At 39.5% G+C, this 19,247-nt stretch overlaps 1 protein-coding gene and 1 long non-coding RNA gene across 2 annotated transcripts in view; both read right to left on the bottom strand.

Annotated features, from left to right (window-relative positions):
* LOC101469316 (matrix metalloproteinase-17) overlaps nt 1-19,247 on the bottom strand; it is a 97,456-nt gene that overhangs the window by 72,940 nt on the left and 5,269 nt on the right. The window lies entirely within an intron of this gene.
* LOC143419700 (uncharacterized) lies at nt 5,395-7,146 on the bottom strand. Its single transcript, XR_013099713.1, has 3 exons — nt 7,016-7,146; nt 6,239-6,327; nt 5,395-6,039 (listed from the first exon to the last, which is right to left on the bottom strand). It is a non-coding gene; the product is annotated as an uncharacterized LOC143419700 (long non-coding RNA).

The raw sequence follows: 19,247 nt of genomic DNA, 5'->3' as shown, positions 1-19,247 counted from the left end.
CTGACTGTCATTCACTGCATCATTCACAGATGAGTGAAGAGCATCACAGAACCGAGACATTTTCACACATTTATTAACTTATAAAGAACAAATATCTGCTGCTGATCTCAGTGGAACAACTTGCCTCCTCGTCTGTATGGAGATTTACAAATGTAGGTTTTAAAAAATAGGTAATGTACTGAAGACAACAGCAGGAAAGCAGAAGAAAATCTGTTATCAAACCAGATTGTTTTCTTAGGAACTTACTGTAGTCTAATATTAATTCTTTCTGAAAACATTCTGTGCTGTTGCATTAAGTAGCACAGCTGGTCAAATAGCACTGAGTGGATGGGGAATTTCATTCTGGCATGTTAAACGGGTTTGTATTGTTGCGTTTGTAAGTGTCTGAAAAGCAAAGGTTGAAACTGGGAATATTGCACATACTAATTTAACTTAAACTTACCCTAACTTCAACATATTATAACATTCAGACATTAGTCAAACACATACCATGTAGTCACATCTATAGCTACATTTCGACTGTGTGCGTTTTGACACATATGAAGTAACAGAAAGAATAAAAAGAGAAACAATAGTGAAAGATCACTGTGTAGAAATGTGACTAAAAGCCTGAAACAGAGTGCAACGTGCTCAACCTCTGAGTGACCACTTTTAATTGCAAGAAAATTACAGACAATCATGTGTTAATTGCTGGTGATCATAACTTGTCTGCAACTCATTTGTCTGCAATGCTTGACTCAGCTGGTTGCCAACTGGTTCTATTCCTATATAAAAATAAGTCTACCTAGCACCTATGTCATTTTGCAATTAAATCATCCTGCAGCAGCAAAGTAACTGTGGAGGACAATTTTTCTTTCTGTTTTGAATCTACTAGACTGGACTAAACATAAGCAGCTAATATAAATTTTTATATGTAGAGGTTTGTTTTTTTTTTTGCCAATTTGGGATTTTACCAATTTGTGGCAGTTAATCCTGCTAATATACAAGATACCAGACTCCAGCACCCTCTTTTTGTCATTTCATTGCCATCCTATCGCAGTGATCGTTGATAACAAGTGATCGTAGACCTGCTTGTTGTCTTCAAAGTAACCATTTAAAGGCAACAAGATCGCAAGTTTGTTGCATGTGGTCAAAAATATTTTTGGTCATGTAGTAGCCAAAAATGATCAAATTCACTGTACTCCTCGAAAGCAAACTAGTTGCTACTGGCAGCTTTTAAAGATGTGTTTTATTGTATCCCTTTCTTTTAATCTTGATAGGTATGTTACCTTGAATTGAATCATATCATGATTTTCTTTTGCATTGTCTACTGTGTGATCAAAGAGTAATGATTTGCTATAAAAGTTATAGCACCTACACTGAACCAAAAATAATCACAAAATACGTTGTACTGGTAGTGTCTTTATTTTAAAATGACCCCTTTCTCGATGCACATCCATTGCCCGACCGGGCTTATTTTCACACTTCCAATTCAGAGAGAATCTCCACAGACATGGACATCAAATGTGGTAAATATGGCCATTATGTGCAGTGTAATTGCATACTACAAGGGCTACATATTGATATTTGATTGGTAGCAATTTCAAATAACTGGCAAAGAAATACATGCACAGGTATTTAATATCATTTTTGATTTCTCAGATTGTGCTCCCTTTCTTTAGTGCCACAAAACATTTTCTACAAGTCCCAAACCACATAGCAAAAGAAAATTCCTGATGCGTGTAATTATTATGAATATACAAACATTTTGCTTGAGAAGAGAAATCTACAGTAGTTAAAATCAGGATCTGGGAGGTAAGTTCTGAGAAAAAAAAACAACCCAAAAAGATCTATAATCAAGAAACAGCTTTGACTAGACAGAGATGCTAATCTTTCCAGTCTGTAAAAAAAAAAAGTCACTTAAAAGCAATATGAGACTATAAATGTGTATCACACAGATGTGAATGTCTCACATCAAACAGTCTTCTGCCTCTAATGTTGCTCTCCAATGAGGACATTTCTTTCAACTGAATTTCATCAGAACATCTATGGGTTCTGCAGCAGGCGCTAAGATGGTATCATTATTCAAAGCAGTTGTAACAGCTTTAGCGTTTTATAGCAGGAGCTTATACTGAGAGATAGTTTACTTAAAGTATTACACTGGGATGATGTAGGATCCAAGGAATGAGAGCTTGCTTAAGTGTATTTGACTGAGAAGCTCCTGAAACCATTCCAAAGGCATATCCTGAGTGTAAACACAATTTACTGATGAAATTAAAGATTTAGTCTCATTTGTGCAAACAGATAAGATCAAAGAGGGAGAATATAGGGGGATAGAAAGAGAGGGAAATTGGGGATGACATGCAGCCTGAATGACACATTTAATTGAACAGAAAATTGAGGCTGGATTGCCAAGCAAGTAAAGGAGTGAGAATTAATCCAGGCCTGCAAATCATCCGTCTATTTTAATGCATTTTTTTCCTCAGCTCACCTTTCCTCTCAGTGAGCACTTACCCCTCTCATCTTTTTGCATGTTTCCATGAATATGTTTTCAAGGTTTATAGCTTGTTTAAAATCCTCGAAGTGAAGCAGCATTTTTAAGGGCCCATGCTAAAACTACGCATCGACTGCAGTTTTCTTGGCCAATTACAATTTCAGATTTCTCCCTAAGTTTGACCTGCTGATAACGATTTCTGCAAATTCCAGTTTCCTCTCTAAGATATATAACTGACTGTACATATAAAGAAGTTAAATAAAAAACCAACCAAACCAAAAAGCAAAACAAAAAATAAACCCAACCAACCAACCCCCAAATTTTTAATAGTAAAATAAATTATTACATTTTAGGGGGAATGACCCGCCAATTTCCGGGGGCGAGGTCATTGAAGCAGTTAAACAACTCCTTGGTGGCAGAGCCCCTGGTGTTGATGAGGTCCGCCCCGAGTTCCTGAAGGCTCTGGACGTTGTAGGGCTGTCCTGGTTGACACGCCTCTGCAATGTTGCGTGGAGATCAGGGGCAGTCCCTGTGGACTGGCAGACCGGGGTGGTGGTCCCCATCTTTAAGAAAGGGGACCGGAGGGTGTGTTCCAACTACAGGGGGATCACACTCCTCAGCCTCCCTGGGAAAGTCTATGCCAGGGTGCTGGAAAGGAGAGTTCGTCCGTTAGTCGAACCTCGGATACAGGAGGAACAATGCGGTTTTCGTCCTGGTTGCGGAACACTGGACTAGCTCTGTATCCTCTCCAGGATACTTGAGGGTGCATGGGAGTTTGCCCAACCAGTCTACATGTGTTTTGTGGACTTGGAGAAGGCATTCGACCGTGTCCCTCGGGGTGTCCTGTGGGAGGTGTTGCGGGAATATGGGGTGTCTGGCCCATTGCTACGGGCCATTCGATCCCTATACAACCGTTGCAGGAGCTTGGTTCGCATTGCCGGCAATAAGTCGGACTCGTTCCCGGTGGGTGATGGGCTCCGCCAGGGCTGCCCTTTGTCTCCGGTTCTGTTCATAATTTTTATGGACAGGATTTCTAGGTGCAGCCAAGTGGCGGAGGGCTTTCGCTTTGGTGGCCTCAGAATCTCATCTCTGATTTTTGCAGATGATGTGGTTGGACATTAGTTTAGTTTTTTTAGCTACATCTGGTGAAGTTGTGGTAAAATGCTGGTATTAGCCTATTCGTCGTAGCAAGCTAGCCTGAAGCTAATATTTGCTAAATTTAGGGACACCCGTGTCTCTTTAGGAGTTGGAGGCCGGTGTTCTAGGAGCGGATCTCAGGATCTCAACAGGCAGTGTTGGGCAGTAACATAATACATGCACCGGCGTTACGTATTTAAAATACAAAATATGAGTAAATGTATCCGTTACAGTTACTGTTCAATAGGTGATATTGAGAATACAGTTAGTTTGTTGAAATAAATGGATTACATGGCGGTATTTTCCTGTTTCATATGTTAGGCTATGGTCTCTATTTTTGGTAATTCCACACCGGTGGAAACCCAAACAAAACACGCAATAAGAGCCTCTAAAAATTATTATACAAAAATTATTTAATATGAAGGCAATAGCAGAGTGTTACAGGCAACGCCCTAAACAATGTAGCCTCATGGGCAGTGTATTCCGTGCTGCAGGGAGAATGGACTGCCATACCCGTTATGTGTCTGTGAGCGAGGAGGGAGAAAAAGGAAAAGTACGAGCTGTCACGGAGCAGAAACAGGAGCTGGAAGCATGTAAATATAATAATAACCACTGCAGCCAAGAAGAGAGCCTGACGAGCCCAGCTGTAAGTAAGCTGTTAAGGCTCGACTGTACACAGTGTTCGTGTTTTCCTCCGAAACAATAAGCAGCCTTTCAACGCCTCTCTCTGTCTCTCGCTAGCAAACTTGACCCAGACAACAAAGTAAAGCTAGTTTTCAGCTACGAGCCCGACACGAACCGGACATATTAGCCAGAGGTCCCTTTACTACGGTTCGGAGCCGCTGACCTGTTTTATATACGCGCTGAATAGTTTTCTACACGAGATCGCTGCAAAAAGTACAGCCTTACCTAATGTCCACCTACTGTTACTCATTTATATTAAGATTTTAACATCTAGTTGGTACTTCTATAATCTTTGGTGGAATACATTTTAAAATTAACCTTCCCAACACTGTCAACAGGTTAGCACCTCATACCACAGTGCAGCAAAGCAGTCTCATGAGTGCTGGGAAGGACAAGCCCAGAACCCAAAACAGACAGTGCAGGAGATGACAAGGTTAGTAATTGTATGGTGAAAATTATACTTTGTTATCTTGATTGGCAAAAGAAAAGTAAATACAAAATCTGCTTCTCACATTTAGGGCATTTCCAAGATTTTTTTTCCCCAAAACTTCTTCAATTTCTTTTATTACAGCTGTCCTGTGCCAGAAGTTCTGTTGACCCACAGTGAGAGGCATCATTTCAGAAACACCAGGAAGACTGAAACTCGTCGCCGGGATCAAGCAGGGCTCGTGATCTTCACCAGCAGCTCCCTCACAAGAAGGATAAACCCAGCATTTCATGAACACTGATGGAGACCTTTGCTTTGTGTAATGTTAGAAGTACTCAGATAATCCTCAGAGGGTCTGGACTTTTACATAATATAATAGAATAGAATTCAACTTTGTTGTCATTGCACATGTACAGGTACAGGGCAATGAAATGCAGTTTGCATCCATCCAGAAGTGCTTTAGCCATGATATAGATATATTACATATCTATATTATTGCTAATATATATTGTAAGTATATTACAGAAATGGGTCTATTATGGTATGTTACAATGTACATGGTATGAAGTATGTACAGGCTGTAGTGAGTACAAACTATGCACAGGCTATGAACAGGATATAAATATGAAAAACTATACAGAAATCTGAGATATACAGTTATACAGAAATGTGAACTATGCAAGTTATAAACAGTTGTAGGATTAAAAATTATATGTACAGAATGATTATTTACACAGAACTATACAGTAGTGCAGTTAAGTAATAGCTATAGCTATAAGCTATAGTAATAGCTTTAAGTCCTGTAGAAAGTTAAATATATGTTGTGCTCACTGGTTACTCTGGTATGAATGACTCTGAATTACTTTATGATAAATAACACACTATTGTCAAAAAACAGTGAAAGAATTCCAGATCACAAGTTTTTAGTTCAAATATAAGTAACAACCATTGACTTTAATCAGGTTTTATTTAATTGTGTCAGAGAAAACATCATGTGCTCTTCATGTAGCTGAGTACATTCAGTGTTTAAAACAGAAGTTGTGCAGGTCTGAGATCAGCAGTTTTCTGAAACACCAAACTGAGGTACTGTTAATGCTGATGTATAGTGACACAGTTACAGGGGTGATTAATCCTTTTGACTTTTTGTCTTTAAATTTATCAATAAAACAGCTGCAGCTTTCACTGACAGCACATGTGGTACTTTAACCTTTGTACTGTTTTCTTCAGTTAATTTTGGAGTTACTACAAAGATTGAAGATATAGGATGATCTGTCTGCTGTCACTGGGTGGTGCTGAGGTCTAAATCTGAGGACAGCTCCTGTAATCACAAACAGAACAGAATCATCACAAACTGAAATATAAAGTTTATCTCTCAAATCTGAAATAGAGCTGATCCTTCTCCGTCCTCACACACTCGGGATCTGAAGTTGTTCAGTCCTACAGTTCTGCCGACAGCTTTTTATTTTTTTTATTTGTTTTAAAGGCCTTACTAACACATTTTCTAATATCATGTTTACCTTTGAGTTGTTGATGCTTTATAAATGGACATCTGCAAAGATGAGATGATGGAGCAGGTTTCAGTCGAGGTTCAGTCTGCTGCTGCATCCTGGTCACAACATACAGAGGTGTTATCAGCTCAGTATTGAACAAGAAATATTAATGTTTCAAATTATTTGTCCTAAAGGATGCAAGCTGTACAGAGTACTGAACATGTGACTTTGTGAACATAATTCATTAAAAATAATTTGGACAGTTTTTTAACCTGAATATTTGTAACAAACTCCGTAAAAATAAAAATAAAAAAAAAAAAAGCTAAAAAAATAACCAGGTGAAAAATGTAACATTTTAACTAAAGCTGACAAGCGGAAGTAGTTGGTTTCAGTACATAAGTATCGGGCTTTGCTATTTAATCCGTAGCTATTGACTAATGAGGGGAATTTAAAAGTTGGCTTTAATGTCCTTCCACATGTGGAAAGCGACAGAAAACATGCTGCTGTTTGCACATATTTAATAATCAGCTCTGCACAGGAGCAGAAGCAGAGTCCAGCCCGTTGCTCTTACAGTATAATACTCATAATAAAAGTACAGTAACCGTGGTTAGTCACCGAGCAGCCCGGTGCGTTTCTCTTGATTTCTTTAGTCAGGGTAAATTCATTCACCTGCACGGGGTAGCTAAACGAACTTTACAAAACATGTTTCCCCGACAGCCGAGTGCTCATTTTAGCTAGCTAGGTCCTCAGGTAGCTAGCTAAGGACCTAAATTACGGATTAGCTTACAAACACATTTAACTTACCAAAAATAATGCGGTGGGGCCTCAGGTCCTCCTGTCCGGTAGTCCAATTTACTGAAGAACACCTCAGGCTGTCACTTTGAAATAGTCGGTAATGTAAACGCTGGACCTCTCGGCATCTGCCATTCCCGAACAGACACGTACGAGTTTGTCCGTGACCGCAGTCGCGTCGTCAGTGTTTTCTCCAGTCATTGGTCAGCATTATAATATATGCAAATACATGCGGGTCGGAATCCCCGCCCCCCAGCGCGCCCCCGTACGCCAAAACAGTGCCAGCAGAGTGAAACTGAAAAATGGTTTGAAACCGAAAAAAAATGGATTGAAACCGAAAAAAAAAAAATTGTAAGCGAAAACAAAAAAATTACAGTTTCAATTAATTGTTTTTCACTATCAATTTTTTTTCGGTTTCAATACAAGATTTTTCAGTACATTTATTTCAGTTACAATATTTTTTTTCGGTTTCAATATTTTTTTCGGTTTCGTTTCAAGGTGGCATCGTTCTGATTCCATAAGAGCGTTGGATAGCTTTAGCTTTTGCCTTTGTCTGCTTCTTTAACATTAAGCTAGGTGAAGGAGATTTGTTGCAGGTGGTCCACCCCACGGTTTACTTTGGCAAACTTTCTGTCTTCATTCACAACTAAGAGTTTCCTTGCTAAGATCATGTTAGTGTGTGGAAATGAGTGTGCACATGGTTGTTTGCTTCACCGTGGAACGCTGACAGGCCATTCAGCTGACCACGAACATTGGAAATCTTCCCATTTCAGTCCATGGCTGGTTGACTTTTACATCGCTAAACCATTAGAAAATAAAGATTTGCTTTGTCGTTTGGTAGTGCTAATACTAATCTATCTGAGATAAATTTATCTGATAATTTTTATCTGACATAGGTAATAGCACAAGTGCAAAATTTCATGGAAACAGGACTTTCTCTCAGCAGAGAAGGACGGCCAATTTTATGTATGATAAGCTTCACTTAAAACAAGAGGCAGCCCTACTTAAACTGAATCAGTGAGTCAGTCATGACTCGAGCAGTTTGAAGTGTTGCTCTGGTCACCTCTACCAGTGTGCTCCTGGTGCTTTGTCAAAAATAAATGTTTCTCAAACATTGGGTAGATCTCAGTGCCGTTATCCCAGAGATACATTGTCACAAGACACTAAATATACTTGAAGTTGCTAATTTGATTGTAAATACAGAAAATACAGAAACATTTCAACAAAGAATTAGATTTTTCTGGATTGTAATATTTTTTGTATAGAACTATGCATGCCTTCATTTTCCTAACCACTGATGCAAGCCTTCTTGCGGGGAGGTGGGAGTGCACGAGCCTTTCCCATTTGTCATATGGAAAGAGACGGGTTACACACTGGACAGGCTGCCTGCCCATTACAAGCCCTTACAGAACTATATATGAACAGTTCATTTGTAAAAGCCTCTAAATGTTACCTCCTTCAAAAGTGAGAAAAGGCTATCAAGCAAAAGCTCTCACTGCGTAGTATACGATAAACAAATGTCATCATTTCAAATCTTACTAAATCTCCCACTGAGTCTCTTCCAAAACATGTTTTGTTTTTTCCTGGCAGAAACTTCAATTCCCTTTGTCAGCCAAAGCTACTATATCGACAACACCACTAATCAGAGGAAGCACATTAGATCGTGTGACACTCAAACAGGTCAAGTCCCATTTATCAGCATGTTCAGGCTTTTATCATAATGTTGCTTGACAAGTTAATGTATAAATTTGTATCTTAGCTCAATTGATATGACAATAGTACACTCATTTTTAGTTACTCATACTGGTTATTTGTTTCTCAATTATTTTTGACTCCTATCATTTTTTTATATTAATTTAATATTTATCTTTATGAATTTTAGGCCCAGGGGGTGGTGCAGATTTTGTGGAATATCTTTAATGCCTACGTTTAGCAACAAAGTGTGCTGTTATTTTGTGTCATTCGCGGTTACTGCTAATCTGTTTGTGATTATTTCTTTCATTCTTCTTCTTTCCAGCTGCATCTTTAATTTTCCACCAATTTCCTATGTGTTGTGCGAAGAGCTGGACTTTAAAAAAAATCATAAAATAACAACAACAACAATAATAGTAAATTTAAAAACAAAGTTCTGTTACTAAAGACAATCAAATTTTTTAAAAGCCAATGAACAGACTTAAGTCACATTACTGAAAATAAGAAATTTAAATTAGTTACTAACAACTTTTTCAATGAAAAAAAAAAGAGCTTGATTTAAACCTTATTTAAAACCAAATACGTCAGCCTTTGAGGTTTTTGCCGCTCCTATATATGCTCGCTAATTAAATGTTTCCCATAGGAAACTGCAGTAAAAGTCTTTCTTTATTTCAGTAGTTTATGAACACTGGGACAGATGTTCACAGACCAGTGGTTAGGTAATTAGACAGTTGTGACTGTCGTAAAACACTTTAAAGCTATTGTGAAAATTTCATTATTAGCTACTTTTATTTGATTCTGTAAGAGTATGTGTGATGATTTTAGCTGTAATGAAAAGCATTCAATATCTTGTTGCAGAAGTAAAAGGAGCGAGATATGTGGTAGCATTAAATTAAAGTCCAGCTTAGACCACTCGCCTCTTTTAAAAAGCTGAGCATTATTCAGTGAAGATCACAAGAACCAAAAACAATGAGGCTTATATACTGAATGGACCTACATCCACGCCATGACTTTCTTTGTATACCTCAAATTATCTGGCCCACTTGATATATTTAGCACTATTTATCCATATACTATGTAATTTCTCCAAGGGAGCCACAATGGATCTGGCACATAGCACCACCTCTGCTAAGAAGAGATGTGACAAAAGCTCTATAGGAAGTAGGCGTCAAAAAGATTACAGTATATATAAGCTCTTAAACCCTTTCGTAAGTGGATGCTAAAGAACAAATATTAAAAACAGATTAGTAAGTACAAATACTTAGGAATAAATTGTCCTTTTTTATTTATTGTAATTCTAGCACTGACCTCTTTTTAACAAGATCCATTTTTGCTACAGAATATCTTTCCTGCAAGGAAAAAAGAGTAAAGAAGAATCCAGAGTCAGAGGGTTACAGCTCTGATCATAGCCTGGACGCTGCTGCCAAATGTCAAACTTGAGCTTGAATGATTTGGACTCTTGACTAAATGGCTAAAGACAAGCCATTCATTTAATTTTATTTTTATTTTTAAAAAGCAAGTTTCCTCTTAGAAACACAAATACCAAGTCCAAAATCAAAATTAACTGGCATATTTCTTGACATTAGCACAAGAAGGCACAAAAAATTTGAAGAATACTGCTCCACTTTGTTTTCAGTTAAAATGGTTTATAATTGAACTGGATTGCAAAAATTGTATGCAGTGAACAGAAAAGACTGAAAATGGAGGCAAGGATGGCATTCAATGTAAGATTCCACAGCTACACACTATTTTGCAAGCAGATGGCACACCCGCTACCCTGCTGAAACACTCAATCACTTCACTTCAGGAAGTATTTTTGCTCTGGTGAATACACAATGTGCATATAATGGGATACAAGTCTGACTAGTTGAAAGAATGTGGTACATTCTGATGGATGAGCTTATTCTGACACCAAGTTTCCATTCAGTTGGAGGTGTGAATGTCATTTTCCCAGACACTTGGGAGGAAAATCTGTCCTAATTTGCATGTTTGTATGTGTGAGAGCATGGCAACAAGGATTAAAATGTGACTGTAAATGAATCATTTAATCCCTGGCTTAAGGACAGCTCACTATACAAAAAGATGAGACTGAACCACTGTCTGTTCCTGGAGGAAGAAACAAGAAGGGTGCAGAGACAAGAGTTGTCTAGAGAAAGAGGTATGGAGACAACAGTGGAGAATACACAAGAGGAAAGACATTAAGAGGCACAGAATGAGTCAACAAAGTCACAGAAAAAGTAATACAGAACATAAAAAAAGCAGACAGTATAGATGAGAAAAGACTTAAACGAAATTGGACCCAAAATGTGATATATTTTCACCCTTCTGAATCTGTATTCATGAAGAAGAAAATACAGGTGATTGGATGGACAAAAGACTAGTGTGATACATTTATATGAACTGCAGTATGTTGGGTTAGTTAGACAATAATCAAGCATATGTAAACACAAATCTATGTGTAAATTATAAGCAGAATTAGATAAAAGGCAGCACAGTCTTGCACTGACGTCTGGTTCAAATCCACTGGTGGGCTCGGGTCTCTCTGAGGAGTTTGCATGTTCTCTCTGTGTCTGCGTGGGTTTTTTCCAGCTACTCCAGCTTCCTCCCACGATCCAAAGACGTGTATGTTAAGCTAACCGGTGAGTCTAAATTGAATGCAAGCATGAATGGCTGTTCATCTATCTATGTTAGCAGTGCAATAGACTGGCAACCTGTCCAGGCTGTAGTCAACCTGTCACACTATGGCAACTGGGATATATACAGCATTCCATTTGAAGATGGAAGTTGGAAATGCCAATGTTTTTCAGGGCCAAAAAAAGAACAACTGCAATGTGATGTATTGTTAATGATTGATGAATGGGTTGACTGAGTGAGCAAAACAAATCCTGTTTTCCTTGCTTTTCTGACTACTAATAATGGAACATGGTCAACCCAGGAGTCATGGAATGGAAAATGCATTAATGGGTTGAGAAAACACAAAATCTGTGTTTACTATACAGAGTTTACTTGAGATGGGTGCTTAGGTACATGTCACGGCGTGGTGCGTCGATGTATTTTTTAAACGGACCCAAGAGTAGACACTGCAGGAGACGGAGCTGGTTTGCAAAACAAAAGCGAATCTTTATTAGGGCTAAATGAAGGCAAACAAGAAGAATGCTAAGGGGAAAAACAGAAAACGACAAAACTACACTGGGAGCAGACTATGAACGCCTATGAAACTGTGAAACCTATGATGCCTATGGTGTGGAATAACAGACAACCTGACAATGAGTGAACGGAAACACAGACTAAATACACACTATCAGGGGGAGTGGAAACACATGAGGAAACAGCTGACACAAATGAACCTAAGGACATTACAGGAGAAGTGAATCTAAACACAATGATAAAGACACAACAGACTATTTTAAAATAAAACAGGAAACACTGAGAACATACAACAATCAAAGAATAAAACGAAGATACACAAAACATTGAGTTACAGACCCAGTACTATGACAGTATATTAACTTGCATGTTTTTTGACTTATTTTAAGCCCAAAAGATCAAGATCTGTGATTTATTTCCTAGCAAATAACGCCTTTATTTCCCCATATTTCCCATCATGGCATCTTATCTTCTGGCAGGCTTGCTGGCCAGGTTCCTGTGGTTGCAGTCCCTGATATCATTCAGTTCCTTATGCAAAAAGAAACTTGTAAGGCATCAGATGGACTCTAACTTCCACTGCAGCTATTTACAACTGACCATACTTTTGCTCCGGAGATCTACTTTTGCTTGAGTGCCTCTCTAAAAAGAACCTGCAGCACATGGATATTAGTTCACGTGCCAAAATGTCAACCTCACCGAGGCAGCAAAGCAGAACAACGACTACTGTCATCAACTGCAGTCCAAGACTGTGAAGTTTAGTGAGTCTGCAGGGTCAGGGAAACTCTGATTATATTGCTTAATGTTTTATTTGATCGAGTTGGTGTCCATGTACACACTGGAGAGAATGCTAATTATTGCTTTATAATTTACTGACAAAGTCACAATATAAGGTGCTACTTAATTATTTCTATAAGAAGGTATGGGGTCTGCCTCCATACATGTGCTTGCATGAATGCATATCCACCCTCATTACTGCAACAAACAGAAACAAATTCTGTGGGAAATGCTTTAGTTTCATATGATAAATTATAAAAGGGACACCTACACACTGTTTGGAATGATGCCCACAATGGCTTGCAGTTTTTTTGCATTTTGAAGAATGCTTTTTGTCAGAGAGTGTGTGTAAACCTCCTTGCTGAGACAGCCACCGGCTTGTCACAAAATCTTGTTTACTATGAGAAAAATGTGCTTAATTTGTGCAACTTGTACCTCATTTCTGAGAGGCCAGAAAGATGCACCTGCTTAAACACAAGTCTCTGCATTCTTTTTTCCCAAAATGAGCAAATTTCAGTACAAAGGGTATTAATGGCAGGCCTAAAAATTACAGTACAAATTAACCTTCACTTTATGGCAGAAGACAGACGGTATGTACTGAGTGATGCCAAAGTCAATGAAAAATCCAGCAGAGTTAAAGAGGAAAATCTACTCAGTACCCAAAACATTTAGTGTAATATGTGTCTTTCTCCTCACTTCCGAAAACAAATCTATTACAGTTTCACTGTTAGAAGTCCACTTCTCATGTTTTTTTCCCCTAATATGGACATGCATCAGTAACAGAAGGGTAGATAACCTTTGTGACTGAATGGGGTAGTGGGAGATGGTAAAACGGGGATGCCAAGTAGAAAGAGGACTTAAAATGTCAGCAAGAGATTAAAGATAAACAAACTGATGGAGCCAATTAAAACAGCCCCCCTACAACTGGAGCCTAATTTAATAAGCATAAGTTTAAGTGTCTCCATTGAGGGTAAAAAGCCCCCAAACCTTCTTTGAAGTTCTTCTCTCTGTGGGTGCTAATGTGGCATGGCAATGAGAGAAAGCCCAACAGACACATGGACTGAATAAAGCTTAGCCAGTGTCCCTTGATAGTGGGGATAAAAGAAGGTTACACACAAATACATAACAGACCTGACAGAATTAGACTTTGACTTGTTTGTTTCTATGGGTTAACCTATACACCAATTATCCACAACACTAGAAACCCACTGGAAGGTTGAGTGTACAGCACGAATCATATTACAAACAAATGTTCTGCTGGGAAATCTTGGATCCCGGCATTCCTCTTGATTTAACTTTGACATGCAATATCCACCTTAATATTGCTGCAGACTCTACACGAGGAAGCCAACATGGAAGTGCCAAAACTGCAGCCCACTGAGGCTGACTGTAAAAGTAAGCCCCAAATCAACAGTGTTAAAATGCATGTTTACAGCCTGGTACAAGACAAGATTTTGGATAGTTTCCCACTTTTAAAAAACTGTTTGGTCATTGGATTTTTTTTTTTTAAACAACTCACTTGTGTTCATTTTGTTCGAGCTTAAAGATGGAAGGTGCGGCTGCTTTGATTGACGGGACAGCGTCTGTGATGCTGTAGCCTTTTGGAGTATTTCAAATGGAATCTCACTCAATAAACATGTCCTCTCATGGCCTTACTCCAGTTTATGCTCCAGATGCTAGGTGAAATTCGAGTATTTGATCTGTGTCACATGGCACTTTTTAGCAATTATCTGTCTCTATGCATTGCACACATCCAGTTGATGGATGTTTAGAGAAAAACACTTCCTCATCTGTGCAGCCGAGTGATGTAAACATGTTAAGTTAAAAATCTGAAAGCAGCCTTTGTTTTTGTTCCTTTTGCTTGCATCAACTTTGGGAAATCTCAAACTATAACAGAAAGGTCATACGGTGATATGTAATTGCCTGTCATTCAAATAATCAGCCATCAGTGTCACATGTACACCATTGTTAATCTCTGTGACCTTTAATGGTATGGAAAATTGTCAAACAAATCCACTTTACATGAGCTAGGAACTGTATAATAGAGTGGCATTGCATCAATATGTTTGCTCTATGAGCAGGTAGTATGCAAATTCATCTATGTAATTCCATTTTAAAGTTCAATTCAATTCAGTTTTATTTAAATAACACTAATTCAGAACAACAGTTGCTTCAAGGCAGTGTGTACAGTAAAGACTCTACAGTATTAGAAAGACACCCCAACAGTTACCAAACTGTTAGTATGTATATAAGTTTCACAACAATTTTGTGTCTGAAAAATTCCGAGTTTCATGTCACTTTTCTGCAACTTGCTTGGTGTGTAATGGCCTTATGCCTATTGTAGCAGTTAAAAGGGATGGTTCATAGTCACCTGACTCAGTCCTACATTTAAGCTTGATCAAAAAGGAACATCTTTAAGCCTAAGCTTGAAAGTAGAGAGGGTGTCTGTCTCCTGAATCCAAACTGGTAGCTGGTTTCACAGGAGAGGAGCCTGATAGCTGATGGCTCTGCCTCCCATTCGCCTTTTACAAACTCTAGGAACCACAAGTAAGTGCAGTCTGAGAGTGAAGTGCTCTATTAGGACAATAAGGTACTATGGCGTCTTTAAGATAGGAGGGGGCCTTAATAAGTTCAGAGATAAAGGAGTGACTATGTATGTAAGGATGTATATATGGACTGCCCTGGTACACAATTCATAAAGCCATGAAAGAGCTGCCGCATGTTTCTATAGTGATCCTTGCAGTGATGTCTGTTTAGCTTTAGCTGAGGAATGTTGGCAACTGGCATGTCTACATTAAGCATGCTCATTCAAAAATACACACAGAGCATGCACACACGTGCAAGTGTGTCCATATCGCTGTGTTTGACTCTATTTTTAAACTTGAGTCCGAAACAGCAAAGCTCTGTTCTTACCATAAACCCAAATGCAAAATTAAGCCCACTTCAGAATGCGATTCAAACAGTCAAATAAACTGCAATTTACAGGATCACGAGTGCCTCTTAAAATTCTGCAGATTGTTACTGGCTCATTATATTCACTTGATAGGAGTTTGAGTATCAACAGTGGACTAGAGAAAGTAGGTCTAATTGCCAGTGATATTTGGATGGAGACGCAGCTTATCTCTGCCACCCACTCAATCTCTCTTGGTCTTCTTCCTGCTCCTGTAATTCTCCTCATTTTATTTGGACATTCAGACGAATAGGATCATGAACCCATAGCGGTCTTGAAGTTGACTGCAAAGATGACAAACATTTGTCCTCATCCAGTCCCTCACCTTTTCTTTATTTCAACCATCTATTTCACTTGTTCAGAAATGACAACTGCTTTGTAACGACAAATAATGAGATCACTAGTGTGGCACTGATCAACACATACACACACACACACCGATCTATACACATTTTATAAAACAGAAACACACAAACAAGAAGAAAGTGGCATTCACATACAGACATAACCACATTTATTATAATTCTGCCAATTTCTGCAAGCAATTTCAGAGAAGCTTTGTTGTTCCTTTTGGGTTTTCTTGATCGTGCTAGTAAAGCCGTCTATTGGCAGTTCAGTTGGCATGGCTATGGATTATTTTAGGTTTTAGCATGTGAGCCAGCATAACACCAGAAACCACTGTAATTACAAGATGTAGTCGGCCCTTTGAATAGCAACAGCAACCAAAACCTTGATCCGGTCAAAGACAAGAGGGAAGGCGAGGCCCCCGAAGTTAAAATAGAACTGTCCACATGGAGTTGATTTGAGGTTTTCTATATGGGGAGCCCTGGAGAGTGCCTGCACAAGTAATGAAGTCAGTTCAAACCAATCGCGTGCAGCTCTGTTGTGGAAAACATCACTCACTTGCCCACAATATTAAATCCATCACTACTGTAAAACTAAACAAAAATAGATGGGAGAGAACTACTGTGTTGAGACTAAGATATCCACCCTTTTCTGCTGAAATAAAAAGCAGATAAACTGATAAGATCCAGCCTGGAGTGCTTGTGCCACCAACCAGTTCAATCATTTTACTGTTACATAAAGTCAGACGGCAGAAAAAGAGTGAATTTGTTTTGGTGCATATAAATCTGAAATGCACATGCAACCCACAAAAACACATCCCAGAGCACTAGAGGCTTGTTTTACTAGGATATTTTAGACTCGCCAGTATAGTTAGGTAGTCATAATTTAACTCAGAGAGTTACACAGAAATGAGCACTGGTTTTATGGACTCGCTTCCATTTTCTGCTGGAGTAAATAAAGACTAGAAAGCGAAAATTTCTGAAGAAATTTTAAGTGTGCCTATGCCGCCGCTAATCAGTATAGTTTGCCATTCAAACGGCTACAGAGAGCAAAACTCAGCAGAGCAGCCATTCTCCACCATGAACTATGGTAAAACCAAACACCGCTCGCGCCTCACAGATGACAGCTTACAGTTTTGTGTAAAGATGAGGTGACTTCGTACAGCCCCAATTTGTAGACGCTGTGCGCAGAGGTTCATAAGCAGACCCGACAATGTTTGCATGAACACACTTTGAAGCATTACGTTATGGACCACTTTTCACACATAGTTGCTGTACCCACACAGCCGGCTGTAGCTTTTCATCTCACAGCCCGACACATACAAAAAAAAAAAAAAAAAAAAAAGCAGAGAGAGCACAGACTTTACACCTGAGAGGCGTGATTGCAGATATCACTGAGGTGGGTCCACCTCCCCTGCAGCGGCACTGCAGACCACGCCCTGCCACACACATCAAACACGTAAAATAAATATTTATGCACTTTTCATTCACTTTTTGTTTTTTGTTATTTTTACACAGTGTTCTGAATGATTAACAATGGTCTACAGCCAATCTTGTGTATATACAAACTTTGGTTGTAAGATTCAGATAACTATTTAATAAAAGCTAAATATTTTATATGAGAGTAAGAAAGAAAAGTATATCTTTGTCTCATACTCTCATCAGACAATACATGAACCTCTCAATAAACAAAATATATGCTCGGCTTAAATGACAAACCGCTATTTTACACAGTGGAACACTTATTTTTAAACAAAACCAATGCAGTTCGCCACTGACAGTGCTTACCTTTGCGCATCACAGTAAACACTGAACCAAGATGGCGCCCACGCGAACGAGAAATCTGAACTACGGTGTCCTGCAGAGGACAAATGGTCAAAATTGCTAAAATTTACAACATATATGCAGCTCAACAGCGACACCTTGTGACTTATTCCAGTCACTACCTTAAATATACATAACGTCTTACCTGACATTCAGTTCACCGGACACTCATACCGAATCACCAGCCCATATAAATGAAAAATAAGTCCAGCAGTCAACCAAGAGTCATCACGAAAGACTAGGGGTGACACGAGAGCGTGAGCGGGCCTGGGTGTCAGCCAGCCCAGCCTGGGTGTCAGCCAGCCCGACCTGGGTGGCAGCCAAGCCGCGCTAGCCAGCTAGCTGCCATGCGGCGGTGAAACGAGAGCGTGAGCCGGCCTGGGTATCAGTCAGCCCGGCCTGGGTGGCAGCCAAGCCGCCCTAGCCAGCTAGCCGACTAGCTGCCATGCGGCGCTAGCAGTAACATCGTGAGAGATATGGGACTTCTTGATAAAATATGGGACTTCTTGATAAAACGAGCAGATATTTTAAGTTTACACCCCTACATTATCGCCTGAAAATAGGGGAGGCTGTCATAAAGTTCAACATCAGTAACTTAGCGCGCACAGCTGTATAGAAACTCCGTGGTGCTAGCTAGCACGCAGTACAGTTATTGTAACTGTCAGCACAACGAAAATAAACTACACCTAAACTCGGTTTATATCTGACCCAAATAGAGTGCAGTTAATAACGTCTTACCTGAAATTACCTGCTTCTCCTGCATTGGGTTCCCCTTATCCACGATTGAGCTCCGCGTTAGCCACCACCGGTCGATCGGTGTTTCTTTCCCCGCATACGAGGGGAAGAGACATATACCGGTGGCTAACGCGGAGCTAGCTAGCCACCGGTATATGAACAACTCAGTTATTTTTTCCACATCGACCAGCATCATCGGCCCATATAAACGAAAAATAAGTCCAGCTAATACAAAGACTGTTTGCGGAGCGATCGGGGGTGAAAGGAGTTAGAGACGCCTCACTGAAAGCCAAGCCTGGGTGCTTTTGAGCGAAGCCGAGCTAGCTAGCCGGCTAGCAGCAACATCGTGAGAAATCTGTTGCTAATATGGGATGTTTTGACAAAACGAGCAGATATTTGACGTTTACACACCTACATTCTCACCTGAAAACCGGTCGATCGGCGGCCGCCTCGCATGTTTCTTTCCCCACATATGAGGGGAAAGAGACACATACCGGTGGCTAGCTAGCTCCGCGTTAGCCACCACCAAACAACTCAGTTAGTTTTTCCTCATCGACCAGCATCATCGGCCCATATAAACGAAAAATAAGTCCAGCTAAGACAAAGACTGTTTGCGGAGCTATCGGGGATGAAAGGAGTTAGAGACGCCTCACTGAAAGCCAAGCCTGGGTGCTTTTGAGTGAAGCGGCGCAACATCGTGAAAAATCTGTTGCCAATATGGGATGTTTTGACAAAACGAGCAGATATTTGACGTTTACACACCCACATTCTCACCTGA

The sequence above is a fragment of the Maylandia zebra genome, linkage group LG7 (assembly GCF_041146795.1).
Source record: "Maylandia zebra isolate NMK-2024a linkage group LG7, Mzebra_GT3a, whole genome shotgun sequence".
In the NCBI taxonomy this organism is placed as follows: domain Eukaryota; kingdom Metazoa; phylum Chordata; class Actinopteri; order Cichliformes; family Cichlidae; genus Maylandia; species Maylandia zebra.
The sequence above is the reverse complement of the archived record's forward strand: the minus strand, read 5'-3'. Positions and strand labels throughout refer to the sequence as shown.